An 11,885-nucleotide genomic window follows, 5' to 3' on the forward strand; every position below is an offset into this window, starting at 1 on the left:
TTGCCTTTTCCATTTATTGCCCATTTCAGAGATCTTAGTATAATCATTCTGGATTTCTAATTGTAACTTCTGTATTATTTCAAAAATTTGCATTTATTTTGTCTGTTTTAATAGTGTTTTTCTGAATTCTTCTAAAGCTTCTTCTGTGTTTTTGCTTTCCTTGATCTTTCTGTCAATCCTTTGAAGGTACCCAAATACCATTCTTTTGAATTATTTCTCAGTTAGTTCTATTACCCTTACTTCCTGGGAAATGTTTTCTGACTCTACATCTAGGTCATGTGAGCCATTCTTTCTTGATTCTTTGTGTGAGATAAAATTGTTTTCTGTGGAACATTGCAGAGTTGTTGCATTTTTATTTAATTGGTAATTGTATGTTGATGTGTTCTTAGGCTCTCACCAACAGTCTCCTGTGGGTATAGTTAGAGAATGGAAACGTGCACGCCATTCTCATTTGTTGTTCATCCACCTCAGTTTAAGGTGGGTTTGGCTGGTCTTGGCTGCTGTCTGTTATTGATCAGGTAGTATAGGAGCTGGTGATTATTCTTGCCCAATGGAGCTGCAGAGGGTATGGTTGTGGTTGGGCTACAAGGGCAAGGTTGCTGTCTCCTGTCAGGTAGGAAAAAGAAAAACCCTCCCCCACACACCAAGAAACAATAAAGAGCAAACAAGGAGCCAAAAATGAAAAGAGAAAATAATAAAGGGGGGGGGAAGAAATAAAAAAGGCAATAATCAGAAACAAATAATGTAACTATAAAAACAAAAGAAGGACTGGAAAATGGGGTATAGAAGAGAAAAGTAAGAGAGAAAGTAAAAGGAAAAAATAAAAGAAACAAACTAAAAAACAGGAAAACCAGGAAGAGGGAAGACAAAAAGACAAAGTAGAAAGTAGAAAAGAAAGATCAAAAGGAGGAAAAAAATAGAGGAGGGGAAATGAGAAACAGAAGAAAGAATAAAAACAAAAGGCAAGATAGAAAGGATAAAATTCAAGGGAATGGAAAGAGAAGAATGAGGAGGAGAAATAATTAACAAAAATAATAAAATAACAAAAGGAAAAACTCAAAACACCAAAATCCAAAAACAGTACAGCTGTTGGACCCAGAGAGGTGAAAACTGTGAGAGACTCCTGAAAGCCACAGAGCCCACAAAGTGGGTGTGGGAGGGCTGCGGCAGCAGAGTTCTTAGCCCCAGATGGAGTTGGTTTCAGTGTCTGTTAGGATTACAGGGCAGCACTGTTGTTGTTAAGTGCTGTCGAGTCGATTCTGACCCAAAGCAACCCTATATAGGGTTTCCAAGGAGCAGCTGGTGACCCTGAACCACCAACCTTGCAGTTCAAATGACTTTGCAGTCTGGCACATTAACCCACAGCGCCACATCAGGACAGGGCAGCCTAGTGACTGGTTAAATACTGGTCTGGCGGCTCTGCAGGTTCTATATGTCTGAAGCCGAGTCTGTCTGAATCCAGGCACCAAAGCAGTGCACCAAAGTGTCAGAGCTGGTCCCCCACCTCCCACTGACATGGCTCATAACCATAAGGCTCTGAACTCCTGCAGAGCAGGATCCTCACTGGGGATGGATGAAGGCATGTGCTGTCTCCATCTCTGGTCACTAGAAGAGCATGGGGGAGAGGAGTGGCAGGAATTGCACCTTTCCTGCCACCCATATGAACTAACTCTGTAAGGCCACCCTCTGTTACCAAAGCTGGTCAAAAGAATGTTGCACCATGTCTGGCCAGCTGTTCACTGGTCTCCATCTCTCACCTTCCCTGTTCAGTCTCTCCTCCCAGCAAGCACTCAATCCACTTCTCTAACGCTTCCTCTGAAGCTCAGGCTTCTAGGATTTTCATCTGTGTCTGTTTCACTTGGTCTCTCATATCTTTGTTGTAGAGGGTCAGCGTAGTGTGTCTGCCTAGTTTGCCATCTTGCCAAAGTCTCTCTTGTACTGATACTTTTGTAAATTCTCTTCAAGATGGTTTTCACCAGTTCCAAAATTTGGGCAAATCTGATTTTTTTAAATGCTAAATAATACTTTAAGATGGCCCTAATATTTAAAAAGAATAAAGTTTTTAAAAAATAAATCATAATAATACTTTCTAGCTTTGTTTTTCTTTTTTCTGGTAATAAAGATTATCCATATGCAATGATATGTTAAATACAGGAAAGGGCTTGTAAATAGCAGTCTGAAACCTCTCCAACAAGCTTATCATCTAAAGAAAATGTACTTAATTAGGAAAAAATTTGTTTTTTTAAGTAAACCAGTTGCTTTTCTTAAGTGCAAAGTTCAAGAATCCAAAGCATGAAGACATTAAATGTCTTTGTCTATTTTTAGTTCCATAACAGGGAAATAAATTTCAGTTTATATTTTAACATACATTTGATCTCCAAATCAAGACCAACACAGTATGTTATCTTTAAACAAATTATGTTGCCCTTATTTTCAGCATCATTTATTGCTTGCTGAATAGAAAACATCAAGGTTTTGTTTTCCATATTACCAAAAATTAAGTTTAAAACTATTTTTATAATACATAAATCTTAGTATTCTGATAAAGAATAAAATATTTCACATTAAAAATACTACTTGGGTAATGCATACCAGGTAATTTGAATGAATGCCTCCATTCAAGATGACTTAATCTGTATGACAAAACTCTTTTTCTTTAACGCATTATGAAAAAGAAAAGAGAAGATGGTAAAAATTTATTGGATTAAAGTCCAGGAGAAATTTTAAATGAAGATAGATAAGACTAAAATTGGTCCCTACTTACGCTCTGAGGTATTCCAGAATTGACAGCTAAATGTTTAAGTGGCCGTTTTGATGCATGGAGAAGAACCCTACATCACTTCTGTACTGTTCCCGGGGGGGGGGGGGTAAATCTAAATTGAATCTAATCATGAAGATTAAATATCAAACAAACCCAAATTCTTCAAAATAATTGGTCTGTACTTTTCTAAAATGTCAAAGTGATAAAGTACAACAAAGATTGATGAGTTCTTTCAAATAGGAAAGACGTCAACTAAATACAACTTGTAACCCTGGATTGGATTCTGGATCAGAAAAAGGCATTATTGTGATAAATAGCAAAATTTTAGTAAGGTGTATAGATTAGATTGTTATTATTGTCACTGTTCTTAGATGCCATCAAGTCGATTCCAACTCATAGAGACCCTATGCACAACAGAATGAAACACTGCCTGGTCCAAACCATCTACACAACTGCTATGTTTGAGTTCATTGTTGCTGTAACTGTCAATCCATCTCATTAAGAGTCTTCCTTTTTTTCTTTGCTGACCGTCCATTTCACCAAGCGTGATGTCCTTCTCCAAGAACTTGTATTCCTGATAACATGCCCAAAGCATGAAAGATGAAATCTCACCCTCCTGGCTTCTAATGAGCATTCTGCCTGCACTCCTTCCAAGATTTGTTCGTTCTTCAGGTAGTCCATGGAACAGCCCATGTCTCCTGGCAGGTTTTTTTTGTGTGTGTGTGTGTGTGTTTGTTTGTTTGTTTTTCCAGATCTGAAGGGTAACTAACAGCCATAGTCTCTGAAATTTTACCAATTTGAATTTGAGTTTTGTTTCACATTTTTCTCCCACTCTATCCAAGACCACCTGAAGTGATCCCATAAAGGAAAGTTTTAAAGCAAGAAGGAGCAGTACCAATAGGTAGACAATATAACAGATTTTAATTCAATGGATAGAACAGATTTACAGATGACTTCTCAAGAGATGCAATGGAAGCCAGAATTCAGAGAAAAAAATAACTTTATATGTAAAATAACAAGAATAACCACCAATCTATAAGTATGTTCTGTAATTGTTGTTTAGTGCCATTAAGTCGGTTCTGACTCATGGAGGCCCTATACAGGGTTTCTGAGGAATGGGTGGTGGGATTGAACTGCTGAGATTGCAGTTCTAACAAGCCTGTGGTCAGGGCTTATCCTACAGTGCCATACATAAGTATACACAAAAGCAAAAACATGTTTCAAGAATGATGGTTAAATAGAGTTATGTTCAGATTAAACTATGAGTTTATTAGCAACACACCCAGAGGAATACTAAAGGGTATGCTCCAGGAGAAGACTTAAACCAAGCTAAACATACAATCATCCAGTCAATTCAGACTCATAGTGAATTTACAGGGTTTCTGAGACTAAATATCTATGGGACAAAAGCGGCGATAACTCCAAAATAATAGAGGAAAACTGAGACAACAACAAACTGCAATCCCAAATATAAGAAGAAAGTTAAGAGCAATCATCAAAGAACAAGTGAGACTATTAGAAAGTACTTACTTGTTAAATGCCATGGAGTCAATTCTGGCACATAGTTACCCTGTATAGGATTTCTGATGCTGTAAATCTTTGTGGGAGCAGACTGTGAAGCAGATGGTGAGCTCCAACTGAAGATCTTGCGGTTTGCAGTCTAGTGCATATCCCACAAAGTCACTGCAAAATATAAAGGAAAAAAGGAAACATTTTTATGGAAACTAGGAGACCGGTCTTCTTTGGGGAAGATAAAGAAGAATCTGCTTGTGCTTTCTGGGCTGCTAACAATGCTTTTGTTTCATGGCCCAGGAGTATGAAACATGAGTTTCACTTGTTAATATTTTTTAAACTCTACTTTTGTTTAAGGAGCTCTGGTAGTGTAGTGGTTACAAGTCCGGCTGCTAACTTCAAGGTCAGTAGTTTGAAACTACCAGGGATTCATCAGAAGAAAGAGGAGGCTTTCTGCTCCCATAAAGATTTATAGCCTCAGAAATCATACACAGGATTGCTATGAGTAAGAATCGACTCCACAAAAATACTTAGCAACTCTTCATTAGTCTTTCCTTATCATTGTTTAGCACCATTAAGTCGGTTCTGACTCATAGCAACAATATTTAGAAATATTGTGTTCTTGCCTAGCCCCCCAAGTAAAAGCATTGACATGAACCTCCTGGATTCCACTTTTAGAAGTCCATATCTGATATGGTACAGCTTTTGCTTTGATATTAAATTTCTGTCAAAATCCTTTGATATTAAATTTCTGTCAAAATCCCTTTCTCCTCCATGCATAGCCTACACACCTATGAAGCCCGTTTAGCACTCAATGGTGCTAAACAATGAGATATATGAGGGTGATGGTTAAGAGCAGTCAAGTTGGTTCCAACTCATAGCGACCCTGTATAGGGTGTTCAAGAAGCAGCTGGGTTTGAACTGCCAATCTTTTTTTTTTTTTTTTTTTCAGAATCTTAGAAACATTTATTAAACAAAAATACCAAAATGTGAAGCTATTCTTTCTTTATATGTTCTGCATTTAGTTCTATATACATCTGAAGGTAGTGTTTCTGTCTATGGAATCCTTCTTTGAAGAATTCTGTGCTCTTCAATTTTACACCACATGAAAATGGCAGTTGAACTGCCTATATTTTGGTTAGCAATCCAGTGCTTATCCAACAATCCAATGAGAGTAAGTAAAAAATATTGTTACAAAATCATAAAAACTTTTATTAACCAAAAATATAAAAATCTGAAGCTATTATTTCTTGACATATCCTTCATCTAGGTTTATAAACTTCTGAAGGTGTTGTTTTCTATCGCTCTAACCCTTCCCTTAAGATTCTGTATTCTTCACAATTTGTTGTTGTTGTTCCAATTCATAGCAACCCTGTAGAGGGTTTCCAAGGCTGTAAATCTTTGCAGAAACAGAAAGTTTCATCTTTCTACTGGTGTAGCAGCTGGTGGCCTCAAGCCACCATCCTTGTGATTAACAGTTCAGTGCTAAATTCTTCAATTTACACCACATCAAAACAATAAGTTTGGCATCCTTAAGGGACTCAAATCATGTTTCTGTTAAATATTCTTTTAAGTTTGGAGAACAAAAAGAACTCTTAAGAATCAGGATCAGGACTGTGTGGTAGACAGGCTAAGATTTCCCAACAAAATTCTCTTAAGACAGCCTTGATAACATAAATGAATGAGTTGATGCACTGTCTTGGTAGCAAAGATTCCACAGCACAATTTTCCTGGCCATCTTCTCATCAAAGAAGTTTTCAATTTTCTTAAAACTTCTTCCTAATAGTCATGATTATCCTGAGTCTTTCAAGAAAATCTATCAAGATGACACCATTGCAATCCTAAAACAAGTTTATTGTAACTTTCTGACCTGACTTCTCTTCCTTGAATGTAACTGGCACTAGACCTTTTTTGAAGGCACCTTAGCAAGACTAAAGCAATTGTACTACTGAGGAAACTTGTCTTCAGTCATCCACTGATCAGAGACATGTTTAAATACATTTTGTTTGACATAAGCATATGTATGTATGAACTGGAATCCTAGTTGTACTAGTTGTTGTTAGGTGCAGTTGTGTCACTTTTGACTCACAGTGACTCACTGCACAATAGAACAAAACACAACCTGGTCCTGTGCCATCCTCACAATCATTGTTATGCTCGAGCCCATGGCTGCTGCCACTCTGCCAATCTGTCTCCTTGGGGGCTCTCTATTTTGCGCTGATGCTCAACTTTATCACACGTGATGTCCATCTCTAGGGACTGGTCCCTCCTGATAATATATCCAGAGTATGAGAGATGAAGTCTCACCATCCTGTGCTCTAAGAAACATTCTGGCTGTACTTCTTGCAACTCAGATTTATTTGTTCTTCTGGTAGGCCATGGAACTTTAAAAATTCTTCTCCAACATCATAACTCAAATGCATCAATTTTTCTAAGGTCTTCCTTTCACATGCATATGAGGGTATTGAAAATACTATAGCTTGGGTCAGGTGGGTTAGCCCTCAAACTGGTATCTTTGTTCTTGAACATTTTACAGAGGTCTTGTGCAGCAGATTTTCCTAATGCATCATTTGATTTTTTCAGTGCTGCTTCCATGTGTGGTGATAGTGAATTGAAGCAAAATGAAGTCTTTGACAACTTCAATCATTTCTCCATTTATTATGATGCTATTTATTAATCCAGGGTGAGGACTTTTGTTTTCTCTACATTGAGGTGCAATCCATACTGAAGGTTGTGGGTTTTTATCTTCATCAGTATTTTAAGTCCTCTTCACTTTCAGCAAGCAAAGGTGTATCATCTGCATATTGTTGTTGTTGTTATGTGCCATCGAGTCGGTTCCGACCCATAGCGACCCTGTATAGGGTTTCCGAGGGTGTAAATTTTTACGGGAGTAGAAAGCCTCATCTTTCTCCTGTGGAGCAGCTGGTAGTTTCGAACTGCTGACTTTAAGGTTCGCAGCCCGATTCGTAACCACTACGCTACCAGAGCTCCTTGCAGGTTGTTAATGAGTCTTCCTCTAATCGTTATGCCACACTCTTCTACATATAATCCAGTTTCTCAGATGATTTGCTGATCAGACAGACAGAATAAGTGTGGTGAAAGAATACAACACAGGTGAACACTTTTCCTGACTGTAAACCATTTAGTATGCCCTTGTTCTGTTTAAATGACTGCCTCTTGGTCTATGTTCAGGTTCTGCGTGAGCACAATTAAGTGTTCTGGAGTATTCATCCTCTGCAATGTTACTGCAGTTTGTCATGATCCATACAGTTGAAAGTCTTTGCATAGTCAAGAAAGCATAGGTAAACATCTTTCTGATATTCTCTGCTCTCATCCAAGATCCATCTGATGATATCCTTCATTCCACATCCTCATCTGGTTCCAACTAGATCCAGGCAATTATCTGTCAATATACTGTTGCAGTCGTTTTTGAATTATCTTTAACAAAATTTTACTTCTATGGGATATTAATGATATTGCCCAATGATTTCCACATTGTTGGGTCACCTTTCTTTGGAATGGACACAAATATGGATCTCTTCAAATCAGTTTGCCAGGTAGCTGTCTCCCAAACTTCTTTGCATAGATAAGTGAGTGCCTCCAGCGCTGCATCATTTTGTTGCAAGATATCAATTTGTATTCCATCAATCCCTGGAGCTTTGTCCTTTGCCAATGCCTTCAGTGCACCTTGGACTTCTTCCTTCAGTACCATTGGCTTGATCATATGCTATCTCTTAAAATGGTTGAACAGTGACTATTTATTTTTGGTAAGGTGATTCTATGTATTCCTTGTATCTTCTTTTGATGCTTTCTGCATTAAATATTTTGCCCAAAGAATCCTTTGATATTGTAAGTCTAGGCTTGGATTTTTTCTTAGTTCTTTCAGCTTGGGAAATGCCAAGAACGTTCTTCCTATTTTGATTTTCTAAGTCCAGGTCTTTGCACATTTCATTATATTATTTTATTTTGTCTTCTCGAGCTGCCCTTTGACATTTTGTGTTCAGCTCTTTTACCTTCTTATTTGCTTTAGCACCTCTATGCTGGAGCAAGTTCCAGAGTCTCGTCTGACATCCATTCATTTTGGTTTTTTTCCTTCTTTCTTGTCTTAATGACCTTTGCTTTCTTCTGTATGATTTTCTTGATGTCATCCCACAACTCTTATAGTCTTCGGTCATTCATGTCTATTGCATCAAATTTGTTCTTCATATGATCTCTAAATTCAGATGGGATATATTCAATTTCATATTTTGGCTCTCGTGGACTTCTTTTAATTTACTTTGGCTTCAGCCTGAACTTTCGTATGTGCAATTTATGGTCTATTCTACAGTCTACCCCTGGCCTGGTATCGGTCATTGATATAGAGCTTTTCTCCTGTCTCTTCCCACAGATGTAGACAATTTGATGTCCAAGTATCCCATTTGGTGAGGTACATGTGTATAATCATCTCTTATGTTGTTGTTTTTTATGAAAAGGTATTTGCAATGAATAAGTCATTGGTCTTGCAAAATTCTATCATAAAATCTCCAGCATTGCACCTATCACCAAGGTTATATTTTCCACTATTGATCCTTCCTCTTTGCTTCCAACCTTTGCATTCCAATCACCAGTAATTATCAATACTTGATTGTATTTGTTATAAACTTCAAACTGAAGGAGTTCATAGAATTTTTCAACTTCATCATCACTGGCATTAGTGGTTGGTATGTAAATTAGAATAATAGTGGTATTAACTGGTCTTCCTTGTAAGTATATGGATATTATCCTATCACAGACAGCACTGCACTTCAAGATAGATCTTGAAATGTTCATTTTGGCAATGACTGTTATACTATTCCTCTTCAATTTATCATTCCTACTATCATAAACATTAACAACCTGCATATTAATAATGCAATATACAAGTTGATACGCAGACTCATTAACAACCTGCGATATGCAGATGATACAACCTTGCTTGCTGAAAGTGAAGAGGACTTAAAACATTTACTGCTGAAGATCAAAGAGCACAGCCTTCGGTATGGATTACATCTCAATGTAAAGAAAACAAAAATCCTCATCACTGAACCAATTAACAACATTCTTATCAATGGAGAAAAGATTGAAGTTGTCAAGGACTTCATTCTTCTTGGATCAACTATCGACACTCATGGAAGCAGCAGTCAAGAAATCAAACGATGCATTGTGTTAGGAAAATCTGCTGTACAAGACCTTTTTAAAGGGTTGAAGACCAAACATGTCAGCCTGAGGACTAAGGTGTGCCTGACCCAAGCCATGGTATTTTCAATAACCTCATATGCATGCGAAAGGTGGACAGTGAATAAGGAAGACCACAGAAGAAGTGATGCTTTGGAGTTATGGTGCTGGAGGAGAATATTGAAAGTGCCATGGGTTGCCAAAAGAACCAATAGATCCATTTTGGAAGCAGTGCAGCCAGAGTGCTCCTTGGAGGCCAAGATGGCCAAACTTCATCTCTTATACTTCAGACATAGTGTCAGGAAGGACCAGACACTGGAGAAGGATATCATGTTTGGTGAGGTGGAGAGTCAGAGAAAAAGAGGAAGACCCCTAATGGGATGGAATGGCCAAGTGGCAGTATCGATGGACTCAAGCACGGCAACAGTAGTGAGGTTGGCCCAGGATTGGGCAGTGTTTCATTCTGCTGTGCATAAGGTTGCTATGGGTTGGTACCCACTAGATGGCACCTAACAACAACAACAACAACCATCATCGTCCAATTCAAAATGGGCAGTACTAGTCCATATCAACTCACTAATGCCTGTTGTTGTTGTTAAGTGCCATTTAGTCAGTTCCAACTGTAGTGACCCTATATAGGGTTTCCAAGGAGCAGCTGCTGAGTTTGAACCGCCAGTCTTGTGGTTCAATGTGATTTTTCAGTTCATCACATTAATCCACAGAGCCACTAATGCCTAGGATATCAATTTTTATGTGTTTCATTTGATTTTTGAAATTTTCCAACTTTCCTGGATTCATGCTTTATACATACCATGTTCCAATTATTAATAGATGTTATAGTTGTTCTCTTCATTTTGAGTCATGCCCCCTCAACAAATGATGGTCCCAAAAGTTTTACTACATGTCATCATAATCAACCCCTCTTTGAGGGAGCAACTCTTCTCCCTCAAATATTTTGAGTGCCTTCCAACCTGTAGGGCTCATCTTCTGGCACTGTACCTGACAACAGTCTTGTGCTATTCATCATGTTTCAACATTCAATATTCTGGTGCTATCTGAGAGTGTTCCACTGTTGTTCAAAGGTTTTCAGTGGTTAAACCTTCAGAAATAGTCTGCCTCTCCTTCTTCCTAGTCTGTCTTAGTTTAGAAGCTCAGCTGAAACCTATCCACTATGAGTGTACTTGCTAGTATTTAAAATACCAGTAGCATAGCTTCCAGCATCACAGCAACATGCAAGCCGTCACAGCACAACTACTAGATGAGTGGTGGGAACCCTACTAGCAATTTTTTTTTTTTTATTTACTTAATTTGGTATCATTCTAATCAGCAAGTGTAATATCTCATTCTTTTGGAGTTCTTTTGAAGGGAGCAAGCACTGCTGCCTAGAATCAATTTTGAAAGTTGTTTTGATCAAACCTTACAGTGCAGTAAATTGCTTCATGTGACTCATCTACCAGTAGTCTTTGTAATGCCCACCAAACAACTTTTTTTGCCTTGAGATGTCTGGCTAAGAGAAGTTAAGAGAAGAAGCTGACAGGATTTTATGTTTCAGTTGTGAGTGGTTAATGGCATTAATTGTGACTATAAATACTTGGGACACTAATGCATATAAAATTAGTCATCTCAAAGACAGGAATGGGGGATCTCATTCCCATCAAAGAAGAATCAGAAGTGGAGCACATCTTTTGGACTCAGAGATTCCTGTTCTTGGAACCTCTTCCACCTGGGACAGAGAGCTGTGATAGCAGAAAGGCAACAGAAGGAATAGTAACAGCAAAAGTTAACAATTAGGCAGGTTTGCATGGGCTAAGAGGGACAGGTAAATAATGAGGTATGCACAACCTTGGAACAACGGGTTCTGGGATACAGGGATTGAGACATGGTTGGAATGGAGGAAAGGGGGGAAATAATGTTAAGATGCTTGGCTGTCTTTTGAATCTTGGTTTCCCTGGCATTATAAAATAGACACTTGAGGGTGAGAGAAATGAATAGCCAGAAATATCACCATAGAAAGCTTGTAAGTCTGTCTTCTGCCTATAACTGATTGGAATATCTAAAATGGGGCTACAAGGTGTCCAGCGAAGGAGGCTTCCTGCAGAGCCTTTACATTACATAAGACCATAGGTGGAATCCTGAACCCCATCTAGAATCTCCTGAAATGGGAAATTTCCACTTGAAAGGAATAGTAGACCAGCCTGGAGCAACTAGAAGAACAGAAGATACTTCCTGAAAGAAAGACCAACAGGAAAAATACAAAACAATAAAGGCAGTCTGACTGATTACTACAAGAACAAGCAAGTTGCTCACCCAGGAGACATCAAGCCAAGTGGTCGGGTCCCCTCAGGACAAATCCCCTTTCAAGACTAAGAGTCAATGGGAATACACGCTCTGATTGGTGACCACATTTGTCACTGATAAG

General features: G+C 38.3%; 1 protein-coding gene across 1 annotated transcript in view; it reads left to right on the top strand.

The window, feature by feature from the left end:
• The window catches only part of CPA6 (carboxypeptidase A6), a 526,142-nt gene that overhangs the window by 242,958 nt on the left and 271,299 nt on the right, over positions 1-11,885 (top strand). The window lies entirely within an intron of this gene.

This window comes from Chrysochloris asiatica, unplaced genomic scaffold (assembly GCF_000296735.1).
Source record: "Chrysochloris asiatica unplaced genomic scaffold, ChrAsi1.0 scaffold00036, whole genome shotgun sequence".
Classification (NCBI taxonomy): domain Eukaryota; kingdom Metazoa; phylum Chordata; class Mammalia; order Afrosoricida; family Chrysochloridae; genus Chrysochloris; species Chrysochloris asiatica.